At 40.7% G+C, this 15,415-nt stretch overlaps 1 pseudogene; it reads left to right on the plus strand.

The window, feature by feature from the left end:
* The first annotated feature begins 733 nt into the window (after window positions 1–733).
* On the plus strand, window positions 734–2,406 carry LOC125156940 (ATP synthase subunit g, mitochondrial-like; annotated as a pseudogene).
* The last annotated feature ends 13,009 nt before the right edge of the window (window positions 2,407–15,415 follow it).

A 15,415-nucleotide genomic window follows, 5' to 3' on the forward strand; every position in this document is an offset into this window, starting at 1 on the left:
TAGATGTTGACATTTTGCTTTAGCACCAAAGTGACTTTATATAAGAAAAGAGATAACAGCAATCCATCATAAGAAGGAAGATTAAAATGAATGCTGTATAAAACATTCTATAAAATGAGATAAAATCCTCCCATGTGCCAGGAGGGGATGTGGTTTTCTCCCTCCTGTGGAGGAATAAGTTAAGAAAATTTACCTGAATAGATGCCTAGACATAAAATATCACAGGCAAAATTCAACCATGTATTGGAAGGAGGATTAGGAGGAGGAGAAAATGGCAGGATACAAGCAGTAATTTTAAACCAAGGACTTACAGATAAATAGTCTTTTGAAGAAAAATGATCATTTCCAGATAGAAAACTAGGTATTTACTCTGAACAAGGCTGTTTTAAACTTTTTCTTTGAAAGGAAATAATATATGGTGAAAAATGATGGAGAGAAATGCCACATGGAATAAAATTAGAATCCATCTACCCCTTTTTGTTGTACTCAACTAGCAAGGCATCGGGGGTGAGGATGTTCTTCCAAATTTATTTTGATCTAACAAAATACTTAAAGTATATGCCCACGGTTCAGTCATTTACACTTTCTCTGGAACAACAGGATTCTAGTGGAGGCTGAGAGTCACAGTCATGCACCTCCCTGGACAGAATGACAGGTGTAGACTCTGTGCCAGACAGTCAGAGTGCTTCTCTGGGACCTCAGGTCTGCTCAGTCCCTCTCAGATGGTGAAGCGATGAGGACAAGAGCCATCGGAGCCAGACTGAAGAACTCATGGAAGAAGCCAGCTTGCAGGAGGAAAAGAGACCACCACAGAGAAACAGGGGATGGCAAAGAGGGCGCCACTGTTCCCAGTGTCTCCAAGGCCTGGCTGCACCACTGCCCACCTTCCCTTTGGTTACTGGAACTGGTAAAGTCGTCTTTGTGCCTAAATTTGGTCAAGTTGTGTTTCTAGCATAGTCCCTAACAGGATCTTTAAGGGGAAAAACTATGGATTTTATTTATTTTTGTTTGTTTTGTCTTGTTTTGATCTTCTTCTAATACAGTGTTTGGTGTGGAATAGAAACTCAAAAGAAAAAAGAAAAAGAAAAGCAGACTAGAATACTGTCCCTGGCTGCCTCTACCTTGAATGCATATTCATGGTAAAGTGGTAGGCTAAATACCACTAATAGTCTGGGGTGCTTGGGAGGCTCAGTGGGTTAAGTGTAGGACTTCAGCTTGGGTCATGATCTCACAGATGGTAAATTCAATCCCTACATCAGGCTCTCTGCTCTCAGCTCAGAGCCTGCTTGGGATCCTCTGTTTCCCTCTCTCTCTCTGCCCCTCCTCTGTTCTCTCTCTCTCTCTCTCTCTCTCGCTCTCAAAAATAAACATTTTTAAAAATTCTTTTAAAAAATACCACTAATAATCTGAGCAAAACAATAATTTCTAAATGGAAATGGGAAATTCAACCTTACAAAGGAAGGTCAGATTTACAATCTCTACTCTTTTAGCAAGTTTTCACACAAGGTAAGGGAAATCTACAAGGTAGGTTTCAAAGAGACAGGGAAGGCAATTGATAGAAAGATGAAGCATCCAGATAAGAAACTAACATTAGGTTGAGAATATTCAATAGGTGGTTTGCTCTGGTTTAGTTTTTGTTTACTGTAATGTATTTTTGCCCTTACTAACTTTGGAGATACATTTTACTCTACCTGCCCTAGTTTTAGAATTTCCTTATACTGAGGCACACCTGGCTGGCTCAGTTAGTGCAGCATGTAACCCTTGAGCTTGGGGTTATGGGTTTGAGCCTCACGTTAGGTATAGAGATTACTAAAAAATAAAATCTTAAAAGAATTGTTTAAAAAAATTGGGGAGCACCTGGCTGACTCAATCAGTGGAGAATGTGACTCTTGATCTCAAGGTTCTGGGTCCAAGCCCCATGTTGGGTGTATAGATTACTCAAATAAAATTAAAATTTTTTGTTTATACTGAATGGGAGCAAATATGCCACCCTAAATTGTACCTCTTTGTCATAGAGATTATTTTGACATGGTTATTCAAGAAAGAGCAGACACTCAGTGGCTATTCATGGATTTTCCATCCTAGAACGCTGGCCCAATTTGTTGACAACCTCTGAGAGAAGGCCCTGGCACTGGCAAATGCTGCTATGACTTATTCAAAGCCTCAATTGGCCACATTTTGGCACTACACCAAGCTTGAGCTGGTTCCTCTAACCCCTGGTCACATCCCTATAGCTATCTAGAATTTGAAACAAAAAAAAATACTGAAGAGTGCTCAAACTGGTAGCTTGAAACAGCTCATAGTTAAGCAAGTTCTGCTGAATAGTTTGGTGGCCACCAATGTTTGGATATAGTTTATGCTGGTAAGATCATAGGCAAGTATGGCATCATTGACTATAATGTTTGAAGACCAATTTTTAACATCTACTTGTATTTTGTTTATTATTTGAGTGTTCTTAGACCATGTGTGCTCAGGCTGGTATTTGAATAAAATGAGATAATGTATCCAAAAAATTAGCAGACACAGAAGCTCTACAAATGGATTAGGAGTTACCTTTTACAAGACAAATTTGCATTTATAAAGAGAAATCTCTGTTTGTAAGAGTATCTCCCTGGCTATACCAGGAAGAAGAGAATGACTATAACTCCAGAAACTCTTACCAATGGAGAAGACAGGGCCTTGGATTGTTATGTAGATAACAACCCTACCCTTGTTTACTGTGATTTGCCTGATAACTTCCCTTAACTGGCTTCTCACCCCAACATCTTTTGTCTTTAGCTGAAGATGGTATTTAAGGTGATGACATTGGCCATTTGGGGGAGTTACTCAGTTTTCCTGGCTCTCTCCTGTGTACATAGGAGGTAAATTTGGGGTGTTTTTTCCTCTTAATCTTTTATTTTAGGGGTGTTATAGCCAAGAACCTAGAGGTGTAAAGAAATTAATTTTCCTCCCCAACAATAGATTACTCAAGAGCTATTCATAGCTACATGTTGGTCCAGCACGGAGAAATAATTGTGGTTTAGACCAACAACAGTTGATTGAAGCTCCAGAGGTTTGTACTTTTCTTATAAGGACTTATTAAAGGAATTTGAAAACTATTCTTCTTAGAAAGTTGGGACTGAATGAGACATCCAAAAGACAAAGGAAATATATGTAGTAGGTACATTCAAGTAGAAGAGACAATAAGAGAAATTATGATAAAATGCTGCTGTAGGAATAGAGAATACGTGAAGTATAAATAATTTTTAGAGCTTATCCTAGCATGAAATCCTTTTTTTTTATTGTGTTAAAAAGCACATGAAAAGGGTGCATGGGTGGCTCAGTCTTTTTAAGTAGTGGACTCTTGGTATCAGCTCAGGTCGCGATCTTGCAATCATGAGATCAAGCCCTATGTGGGGCTCCACGCTGAGCTTGGAGCCTGCCTGGGATTCTTTCTCTCCCTCTCCCTCGACCTCTTCCCTGCTTGCATTCTCTCTCAAAATAAACATTTAAATAAAAAATAAAAACACATAAAAAATGTAAAAGCTCAACCATTTTAAGTACAGTAGTGTTAACTGTAAGTACATTGCTGTGTAACAGATCTCTAGAAAACTTTCATCTTGCAAAACTGAAACTCTATACTCTTTGAAAGGCAGCCCCCCTTTTCTCTATCCCTGTAGCTCCTGGCACCTACCATTCTACTTTGTATTTCTAAGAGATTGACTAATGTAGATACCACCTGTAAGTGGAATCATGCGCTAATTGTCCTTTTGTGGCTAGCTTACTTCACTTAACATAATGTCTTTTCAGGTTTATCCTCATTGTAGCACATAACAAGATTTCCACCTTTTTTGCAGGGTGAACACACTTCAGTGTGTATCTATGCCACATTTTCTTTATCCATTCATTTGCGATGGATATTTAGCTGCTTGCACCTCATGGCAATTGAGAATAATGCTACAGTGAACATGAGTATGCAAATGTCTCTTGGAGATCCTATTTTCATTTCTTTTAAATATGTACCTAGAAGTGGGATTTCTAGATCATATAATAATTCTGTTTTTAATTGTTAGAGGGGCCTCCACACTGTTCTCTATTGCAGCTGCCCCCATTTTGCATTCCTACCAAAAAAGCCACAACTAATAAAGCATTAAATAATACAATATGACCCTGCATACACTTGCAGAAGTTCTTACTTTATGGGAGGAAGAATGTGTAGCTTCAAGTTGACTGAAACCTTGGGGCACCTAGGTGGTTCAGTCAGTTGAGTGTCCAACTCTTGGTTTCGGCTCATGTTATGATCTCATGGTTCATAAGTTCCAGCCTCACGTCGGGCTCTGAGCTGATAGCATGGAGCCTGCTTGGGATTCTCTCCCTCTCTCTCTGCCCCTCCCTGCTCATGCTCACTCACTCTCCCTCTCTCAAAATAAATAAATAAACTTAAAAAAAAACCTGATAAGTGTACAATTCAAAGAGAAATGGATTCCCACTAGCTTCTGCATGGGATTATACTTCTGCCTCTGAAGTAATCCTGGATGCACATTAGGAAAGCCTGGATTAAAGTGCATTGACAAACCCTAGATCTATTTAGTCAAAGGAAACCTCCATGTGTGCTCCAGGTGTCATTTTACATACCCAGTCAGATGTAGAGATTTATGACAAATTAGCTCCCCCCAGGGAGGTCATGTTAGGGTCCCACAATACCAGCAAAACCTTACAGACTGATTCCATCCACCCCTCACTAATACGTCATTCAACTTTCCCATGGTGCACAATTTGTGGAATATCTTCCAACACCTTCCAATGTGTGGAGTATCTCTTCTGATATTCAAGATCCAACTTTGCTATATTCTCTTTATTGCAAATAGTATGAACAATTTGTAAGACAGATTATGTCAAATTGTCTTCAGCCACCTACTTTTTGTATATTACTCATTTTGCATTCTCTTTCTGTGTTGTTTTTGCAGTCAACACTTCCTCTCAGAAGACTGAGGGGCATTGTCCAAATATTTTCATTAGATATAACTAGTATTGTAAAATTCCAGGAGTAAAGGGGCGCCTGGGTAGATCAGTCATTGAAGCATCTGATTCTTGATTTCGACTTTTGTCATGATCTCATGGTTGTGGCACAGACAGTGCTGACAGTGCACAACCTGCTTGGAATTCTCTCTCTCCCTCTTTCTGTGCCTCTCCCCTACTTGTGCTTGCCCTCACACTTTCTCTCTCTCTCTCTCTCCCTCTCTCAAATAAATAAATAAACATTAAAAAAAAATTGCAGGAGAGGGGAACCTGCGTGGCTCAGTCAGTAAGCGACCGACTTCAGCTCAGGTCATGATCTCACAGTTTGTATGTCTGAGCCCCACATCGGGCTCTGTGCTGACAGCTCAGAGCCTGGAGTCTGCTTCGGATTCTGTGTCTTCCTCTCTCTCTGCCCCTCCCCACTCATGCTCTGTGTCTCTCTGTCTCAGAAATAAACATTAAAAAAATAAAAAATAAAAATAAAAAAAATTCCAGGAGAAAGAAAATACTAACCTCAGTAATGTTTCAGAAAAGCAAATAAAAACTAATTCTGGGTCAGAACGTTAATAAACAATATTATGTTTCTTGTTTATAATTTGTGACTTTCTTGATTATCACTCATCAAGGACTTAACTGAGTCACAAGCTGGTGGCCTCCAAATTAACCCTCCCTGCCTACAACTTGTTCCCTTCCAATCCTTTAAATTAAATTACATCAAGTAGTAATTGTTGCTAAAGATAAAATAATAAAAAATTAAAGCAGGTTCCCTAAAGCACAATTTCTAATAAACGCAGCATATATGAGAAAGCAAATTTAAATGAAAGGTACAAATGTATGAGAAAAAAAAATCACCAGTAGAGCAAAATTTGAGTAGAACTTCAGATGTATTATTCACTGTTGCCACTGTCAGGGCTCATTAGTTCCAGAGAAAAGTAAGAATATGCATGAGGGAAACTAAAGTTGGTCAGTTCCTCATAATGCTTCCTATTTCTTCAGCAAATATTGCCATTTCACTCCACTTAAGTGAATAATGCTTTCTATTGGTCCTTGAACAACTTCCTGTATACATTGGATGTCACTTAATTTGCTCCCATTATCCTCTGTGAAATACTATACTGGTATTTGTTATTAGTTTTAATATTACTGGGTAGGACTATCACTAAGTAACTTGTTTCCGGGTTACTGAGAGGCTGTCAAAGACTTAAGAGTATTCCAGTCTTTGCCTTCTGAAATAATCACTTGGCCATACAAAAAACAAAATTATAATTGTGGCTATGTCTACATGATAGCAAAATAACAGATCGATTTAGCTAGAAAAACTGTATGCATATTTCTGGAACCATATACTCAAACAAGTACGAACTGACAGATTTTGCAGATTTTCATTTTAATTTGGGTGTTGTGAAGATATAGCTGACGTGTGACAAAGCCCAAGATCATAAGTGAAATTCAGAGCAGTCCATTTTAGAAATAATCCATACCTTTTGTATTTTTTGACACCTACTTATTAACAAAATTTATTTCGTATCAATCATGTCTGTCCTTTTAATGGCCATCACGGTCAGGCATTTCCTCTGAGGTACAGCAGAGTGGGACCTGCCACTAATTTCTTTAGATGTAATACTTTCAGAGTGATGTATAGAGCATAATGAGGCTCTTTGTTTGGTGTCGTGGTGACAGGTTGGCTCTGTTCAGTTGTACCTAAATCTAAACTAGGGAGAGTATGTGTGATGTACTGAAAAGAGACCCTGGCTTCGGTGACAAAAGAAGTTGTCTTTGTCCCAGCCCTGCTACCACCTTAGTGGAGGATCTTGGAACCATCATCTCTAGCCCCTTTCAGCCTCTGCTCTCTCAATGTCAGAAGGAGAGAGAGGGGGACAAAGAGGGGCAAGATTGGGTGGGAGAGAATGGGGAGAAAAGAAAGAAGTGGGGCAAGCCCAGAGAAGGGAAGAAAATAAAGAAGTAAAGGCAAGAGGAAGGAAACAACAAGGAACAAAGGGATCCAATTTTAGAAACATAAGTGTTATCACATCTGCCCCCGAGAATTCATATCTCATCTCCTGGCCTCATTCTGCTCTTCCACTTAAACCTACACAGGTTCATTGTGTTCATTCTTTTAACAAGCATGTATTAAATATCTACTATTCGTAAACGTTACGCTTTGTGCTGGGAATCCCACAGTAAATAGCCCATCATGCCTCCATTCAAAGTTTTCAGAGTGCTGTTAGGGTAATATGTAAAAAAAAAAAAAAAAAAAAAAAAAAAATCGCTGTGTCACTTCAGTGAATAAAATCAGTCACAATGAGGATGATATTTTTTCCATAAGAAAGTGGTTTTTGTTCTGTTTTCTGTTCTGTTTTGTTTCCTTTCAGTGCTCTTCAGGTGTCACTTCTCTTGCGTTTTCTGACAACCCCACTATTTTTAGGCTTTCCTGGATCTGGAGCAGACAGCAAAACAAACCAGGAGGTAGGCCGTTTTCTGCTGCAATAGGATTTCCTTAGTGTCTTGCCAGGATCAAGTTTAATTTTGCAGTTTCATCTTCCAGTTCTTCTTCGACTTTATTTCTCTTATCCACTGCCCCCCACCCCCCATCAGGATCTCCTCCCATTTTATGCCAATCTACTGGTAAGGAGGCTGCCTTAATAATTACCCTGACAGGTCCATTTCTCCTAAAGGTTCTCATCTGTTTGTCTGGTAGAGCAGGACATGGAGCTCCCTACAGAGATTCGTGCGTTCTTGTCTTCCTACTGCCAGGGATTCACGCAAGGAGCCAAGAACTAATGGTTTGGGCCAATACCTAGGTTCACCCTACTGCTAGATCTAGTGTGATATATCTATCCCCTGTTTTGTCTGCAAAGTAACTAAACTGGAAATGAACTTTCTAGGTCATCAGAGCTTTTAAGGTCCAAATATGCGTGCCATCTGTGTTTCCTGAAAGTTATTGAGCACCATATTGTGCTTGGGAGGCACTCTCTGTTCTCCAAACAGGTATTTATCAATCAACAAATCTGGTGCTTTCAAACTCAACACTTAGTAAGCCTCACAGCTCATTTTGTAGGTTTGGAAGAAAGTTGGTATTTCTATGGACAGGCTCGGAAATACTTTCGGAAATGTTTCTACGTGCCTTCCTGCCAAATCCCCCAGCAGATGTATATGCTCACTTCCTACCCATCACCAGGCTGTTTCAAAGGAGGACCAGGACACAGTTTGCAGCCTCCAAGGGAAGGAGGGTTCAACTACTAGAAGACAAACGCTTGGGTAAATAAGTCCTATGACCTAATTCAACTTGATCATGCACATTTATTAAGTTGGTTTTGGTAGGTAAACAACAAGAGCAGTCAACGAATTTGAGATGACTAGGGCCCCAAAGCCTCACTTCCAGGTTATAAAAAACACCAGCTTCAGGCCAAATTCTAACATATATCCACTTATTAATTATCCATTATTAAGTATCCATGCAGCAATTCATGCAACTTGGGAGTGGCATCTGATAATTGCATTTTTTAATGCTTATTTATTATTTATTTCGAGAGTAACAGAAAGCAGGGGAAAGGCAGAGAGAATTCTAAGCAGGCTCAGTGCTGTCAGCACAAAACCCATCACGGGGCTCGATCTCATGAACCGTGAGATCATAACCTGATCAAGAAATCAAGAGTTAGCCGCTTAACCAACTAAGCCACCCAGGCACCCCAATAATTACATTTTTGACAAGAATCCTACGTGATCCTGAAGCACACAGAGATGTTAAAACCATTGCCTCAAGCTGTGCATACATTAGAGCTGATGCCTGCATTAGCTGCCTCCCATTTGGTGTTTGGGGGCTAGAAGAGATGGGGGGGGGCAGAAAAAGCTGCTCAAAGGATGCCCAGGGAAAACAACACTTGAAGCTGATTGGATGTACATTGCACATGCCCTTCTGCTTTGTTTATTTTGTAAAGCATAGAAATTATCCGTGTACAATTAAAAACAGAGGCGTGGAACCTAATAAAGGCCCAGTGAATCTGCATGCTTGCTATGGGAGAGTCATATGTATTTTGCAAAAGCTCTATGGTTGATTCTAATGGACTGCCATGTTTGTGAATCAATGATACTGAGTTAGCTGGAAGCCACTTTCTATTTCCCCAACCCAAGTTTAGAGTTTCCAGCGACAGGAAAACACTACACTTTTCTGTGTTCAGAGTTGCTATTAATTAGCACTGTGATTTCAGACATGTCACTTAACATACGAGAACTTTGCTTTTCTCACAAGAAGGCACTTTAAGCTAATACAGATAACCTAATAAAATGTTATCCCAAGCCCAGCCATTCAGTTTGCCATAAGTCCTTGTTACAAGTATTGCAGGAGGCAATATTTTGATAGTAACCAATGCTTTTCTTTTTCCCATTATTTGGGATGATCTTGGGTACTCCATCCATTGAGTTGGTGATCCTAGAGTCAAGAGAGGGTTCCTAGAGTCAAGAGAGGATTAACTCAACTGAGAGTAAATAAATCAAATGAGTTCCTGAGTGGATTTTTTTAAACTCGTAGACACACAAAAGTTGTAAAAACCTGGCTTCCAGTAAACTCAACCTTGAAGAAAGCAAACCTAGAGTTGATGTCATATGCATTTAACTCAAAAGATGCCATGAGGATGTGAGAACAGTTTCCTGCCTCTGGATGTATAAAGAAAACATGTATTTGCTTTAGGGAAAACAGATTATTTGGCAGAGGTGATCAAGGGAGTTAAGTTGTAGATGAAATATCCCAGGATCATGTTCTAGGGTTTGGTGTGTGACAGAAATCTAGACAGGGTTAGTGGGACCCAAACATAAAGGATTACTGAAAGTCCCCCAGAGAAGTCCCAAAGCCATTTCAACATCTGAAATCTAGAGTAGCAAGTTGTCAGTACCTGTCCCTCAATGTGATTGGTGGCAGAGCATCTAAATGTAGCCTATTCCCTTCAGAGGGATCTAGAAAAGGGCAAGAGTGGGCTGGGGACTCAAAGAACCCTCAAAATGACAGGCAAATGAAGACACACGTTGGTTTGCAATAAACTAGGCATCACACAGCAGAGAGGACATGGGCATTTGAGCCACAGAAGCAGTGTGTAGATGTCAATCAATAAAATCAATTAAGATTATACACGTTAGGAGCACCTGACTGGCTCATTCAGTGGAAAATGCAACTCTTGATCTCAGGGTCGTGTGTTTGAGCCCCATGTTGGGCATAGAGGTTACTTAAAAAATTTTTTTTTATTAAAAATAAGATTATTCATGTCAGTCAAAGCCAGCATAGGTTCTTAATTTCACTGTTAAATTCTACATTATCAATCTATCTAATCTAGCCAGCCAGCCAGCCATTCCCAAATGTCAGTTATTTGTAAATCCTCCTGGAACAGGGCAAATAGAAGTGTTGTAGAGGGAGAAATTCCCTCATTCCCCTCCCAGGGTTCCTCTAGCTGGTTAGGAATTAAATTAATATGAGACAGATTAATAGAAAAAGCCAAAACTTTATTACATGTGCATGGAGGCCCCAATATGAAATTGAGACCCGAAGAAATGACCCAGGCAGGTTTTATACATTCTAGACAAAGAGACCATAAATTTGTGAGGAATTGACAGGATAAAGAAAACAACTGTTTGGGAAATTTATTTAGTAAAGGAATTATAAGTGGAATTTGGGCTGAAGTAGTACCTTAGTAAAAAGGTAACAAGGTTTATTTTTGTATCTTTCTCAAGTTTAAAGTCCCTATTTCTGGTGATAAAGTTGTCTTTTCTACTTCTTAGGAAAGAGAGAGTGCCATTCAAATGGGAGATTTGTTCCCTGCTTTCAGGGGGACAGAGCAGCGGCTGAGTGTCCCTGCACTAGTTATTTCCTGGGTAGCTTCAATTCAAAAGAAACAGCCTGCCATTGTGTTACATTTTGGAGTGGCCTGCCCTGGACCCCTATAGAAGGAAAGGAATGACAGGAAATTCCTGAGTTAAGAGAGTGCTACTTTAAAAGACTGGGTTTCAAATCAGAATTTACTGAATGTACCTTCAATTTGGAGATTAAATTTTCCACCACTGCGCTGAAATGAAAATTCAAGATCAAAATTTAGTTACAGAGGCAAAACATAGGAACTTGTTTGCCCTCCTGTGGTCGGTGCCTGTACCAAATAAATATTTCTCCACCCAGAACAATTTTGCTTTCCTGATTAGAGACAAGCTATTTACTTATTATCCAATATCTCTACCCTTTGATGGATGTGGTAATTAAGTCTCCCTCCAGAATTTAGTACCCTAAAATAGTGACTATCTAATGCAAAACTGCTCATGGTTGGTAGATAACAAATTACATCCATAGCACCCACTATAATCTGACTTAGGCCAATGTGGTCTTGCAGAATCCTTTTTTTTTAATGTTTTATTTACTTTTGAGGGTGCAAGTGGGGGAGGGGCAGAGACAGGGGGACAGAGGATCTGAAGTGGGCTCTGCACTGACAGCACAGAGCCCAATGCGGGGCTTGAACTCACCAACCAAGAGGTCATGACCTGAGCCGAAGTCAGATGCTCAACTGACTGAGACACCCAGGTGCCCTGTGTAATTCTTATTTTTGGTATATAATGCTGCCCCCAAACTGGAAGTTGGTTCAAGTAGTCACTTCTCTCTGAACTTTTCTGTGAGAATAAACTAAATCTTAGAACAAATGCTGGCACATATACAGACATAGATTAATCAAACACTGATTACAAAGACATTAAACAGTTCATATAACCTGTTCTGTGGGCTTTGTGAAGTCCAGATTTCTGTCTCTTTAGGGGGAGCTACCTCCTTGCATGAGAGGGTCACTCTAGACCCAAAACTATTCCAGAGTCCGGAATCTGCAAACATAGTAATTGCCACCATATATCCTCTCAAACTAGTGGTTTTCAGCCTTGGCTACATGTTGGAATTACCTAAAAAGCTTTTAAAATCTTTTTTTTTAAGCTTATTCATTTTGAGAGAGAGAGAGAGAGCACAAAAGTGGGGGGCGGCGGGGGGAAGCAGAGAAAGAGGAAGAGAGAATCCCAAGCAGGCTCCACACTGTCAGCCCAGAGACGGAGTTGGGGCTCTAACTCATGAACCATGAGATATGACCTGAGTCAAAATCAAGAGTTGGATGCTCAACTGACTTAGCCACCCAGATGCCCCCCCAAAAGCTTTTAAAACCACTAATGCCTTGACAGCTCCCCCAAGGATTCTCATTTTATTGTCCTGCGGTGTGGCTTGAGCATTTGCAGCTTCCCAAGGCATTCCAAGTACGTCTAATGTGCAGCCACGTTTAAGAACCACATTCCTAAAAACAGTTTCAGGATGCATGAATTGGTAAGGATTCAAGGCTTGGGCTCCATTGCAAAGGATAAAGCCTACCAACCTCATTAGTTCTTAAAACCTCTTTGTGCAGAGTTGGGCAGTAACTCTTATGTTAGATTCACCCAGTCCATAAATCTTAACTACTTTTTCTTTCTCTACAAGAGTCCATTTACAAAAATCATTGTAGTCAACACACTTATTTCACCAATAATACTGTTTCTGGCATTTAATATGTTAATTTGCAAAGCCTAGTTTGCTGATTGAAACACAAGGAACAGAAGTGCTTTCAGTAGCTGCCTCTGGACTTCCTATTTGAGTGCCAGCTGTCCACACTTAAGCTGTGCATTGTTCTTTAGTGTGATATCTGGACCCAAGTTAGTGTTTGAAGTAACTAAATAATACACATATTACATATGTACATATACATCTGTGTTTGCTGTGTGTGTGTAGAATTTTAAATATAGACAGTGTAACACCCCTGCCCACTGCCAGCATATATAGGTAATTTGGATCCTGGGTGCCATTTTCAACTCTTTGTATTGGAGTCTGTGTTCTCCACTTCTTCCACTGGGAGTTGATATTTATTTCTCCCAGGAGACTGCATCCTCTCAGCGCCTGCTTTGTCTTCCTCTTACCTCAACAAAGACCTTTTTTTTTTTTTTTAAGTAGGCTTCATGCCCAGCGCAGAGCCCAATGCAGGGCTTGAACTCATGACCCTGAGATCAAGACCTGAGCTGAGATTAAGAGTTAGACACTTAACCCACTGAGCTACCCAGGTGCCCCTCAACAAAGAAAGTTTAATCCTGGTAATAGTAGTGCTCAGCCTTAAATAACATTGAGAAAACAGCACAGAGTGTTGTCTTTGTTTGAAAAGTGCACATAAAATGATCTGATTCCAAAATGCAGATCTCTGACCACGCTTTCTTGTTCATCTCTTGGCATTAATTGGCTCCAAAGAAACATAAGGAAGGACAACCTTCCCGCTCTCTCAGTAATAGGGTCACCCTACTCCTGAAATCTCTTGGCCCTCAGAAACCTCCTAATCCTGCCTCACCTTCCATATTACTGGTCATGTTTTCTTTTCTTTTTTTTAAAGGTAACATTTTATTTTTATTTTTTGAGTTTTTATTTTAGAGAGAGAGCTCATGAGTGGAGGAGAGGAGCAGAGGGAGGGAGAAAGGGAATCTTATGCAGCCTTCACGTTCAGTGCAGAGCCTGAAGTGGGGCTTGATTCCACAACCCTAGGATTATGACCTGAGCTAAAATCAAGAGTTGGGCACTCAACCAACTGAGCCACTCAGGCGCCCCAGGCCATGTTTTCTTAATGGTTATGTCTTACTACAATTTTTTTTTTGTTTCGCTTTTATTTTTTAAAGAAAACAGGGAACAGGTTGCTTGTGATATAATGAGGGCTTCAGCTGTCATGGAAATGCTCTACCATTTCTGTGATATTGTAATTTATAATATATGTATTTGGTCTTCCCATTTTTTTGAAGGATCTTTTTTTTTTAAGTTTATTTGTTTATTTTGATATTAAGAGCATGCACACAGGGGAGGAGCACAGAGAGAGAGAGAGAATCCCAAGCAGGATACACGGTGTCAGCACAGAGCCTGATACTGGGCTCGGTCTCAGGAACTGTGAAATCTTAACCTGAGCCCAAGTCAGGAGTTGGACCTTAACCAATTGACCCACCCAGGTGCCCCTCTCCCATTTCTAGCACAGAGCTCCTGAAACCCTTGGAATTTACTAAGTGGTGAGAGCCAAAAATGTGTCTTTTGTTATGTTAATAAGGCATCTTTTGGAAAGCACCTAAGGATGGGCCAAGGGAGCCAACCACATATTAGAGGGTTGGAACCTTCTCTCCCACTGACCTTTCTCCCCTCACTGACCTCCAGAGAGGGAAGAGGGCCTGGACGTTGAATCCATCTCCAATGGCCAATGATTGAATCAAATGCCTATACAATGAAGCCTCCACAAAAACCCAAAAGGACAGGGGGCACCTGGGTGGCTCAGTCGGTTAAGCATCTGACTTTGGCTCAGGTCACGATCTCACAGTTCGTGAGTTCGAGCCCCACGTCGGGCTCTGTGCTGATAGCCCAGAGCCTGGAGCCTGCTTCACATTGTGTCTCCCTCTCTCTCTGCCCCTTCCCTGCTCATGCTGTGTCTCTCTCTGTCTCAAAAATAAATAAACATTAAAAAAATTTTTTTTTCAAAAACCCAAAAGGACAGGATTCTGAGGGCTTCCAGGTTTGTAAATGTAAGGAGATTCAGGGAGAGTGGCGCCCCTGGAAAGGGCATGGAAGCTCTGCACCCTTCCCACGTACCTCACCCTGTGCATCTCTTCCATCCACCTGTTCCTGGGTTCTCTTTTTATAATAAACTGGCGACCTAGTAGGTACAATGTTTCTCTGAGTTCTGTGAGCCTCAATGGCAAATTAAATGAACCTGGTGGAGGTTGTAGGAACCTCCAGTCTATAACTAGTCTGTCAGAATTCTAGGTGACAACTTTTACTTACAGCTGGCATCCGAAGAGGATGGAGAGGGGGCCAGATCTTACAGAACTTGAACCTTTTAATCCTTGGGATCTGCCGCTGTCTCCAGGTAGATAGTGTCAGAGTTGAGTTAAATTGTAGGACAGGTTGCTGGTGTCTGACTATTGCTTGTTGGTGGGGGGGAACCCCCCACCAGACACACACCCACACATTGGATTGGTGACCAGAACCTTTAATTCCCCACTGAGGAACTAATTTGGCTTTTTAGCTCAGGTGTGGACTCCTACTTCCTAGAAAGCCCAAATTGTCAGGCACACTTATACCCTGAGCTGGAATTGCTTTTCCTTTCTCAGAAGAAGTTTATTACTTGCAGGAGCTGCTCCGAGTTCATACAGAGGCATTCATGTTTTTCCATAGCCATCCATAACTGTTTCCCCTTATGCTGACATTCCTGTGTCAGACCAGGGCATGTGATGGATTATGCAATACTCTTATACTCAATCTCCCCATCTCATTACAATCCATTGTTTGCAAGTCAGCAATGACTTCTAAGAGTCCATCTCCTTTCTCTCACAAGGTCAGAGGCTTGGCTGCAAGCTGACTTGCCCT

Source organism: Prionailurus viverrinus, chromosome X (genome assembly GCF_022837055.1).
Source record: "Prionailurus viverrinus isolate Anna chromosome X, UM_Priviv_1.0, whole genome shotgun sequence".
Lineage (NCBI taxonomy): Eukaryota > Metazoa > Chordata > Mammalia > Carnivora > Felidae > Prionailurus > Prionailurus viverrinus.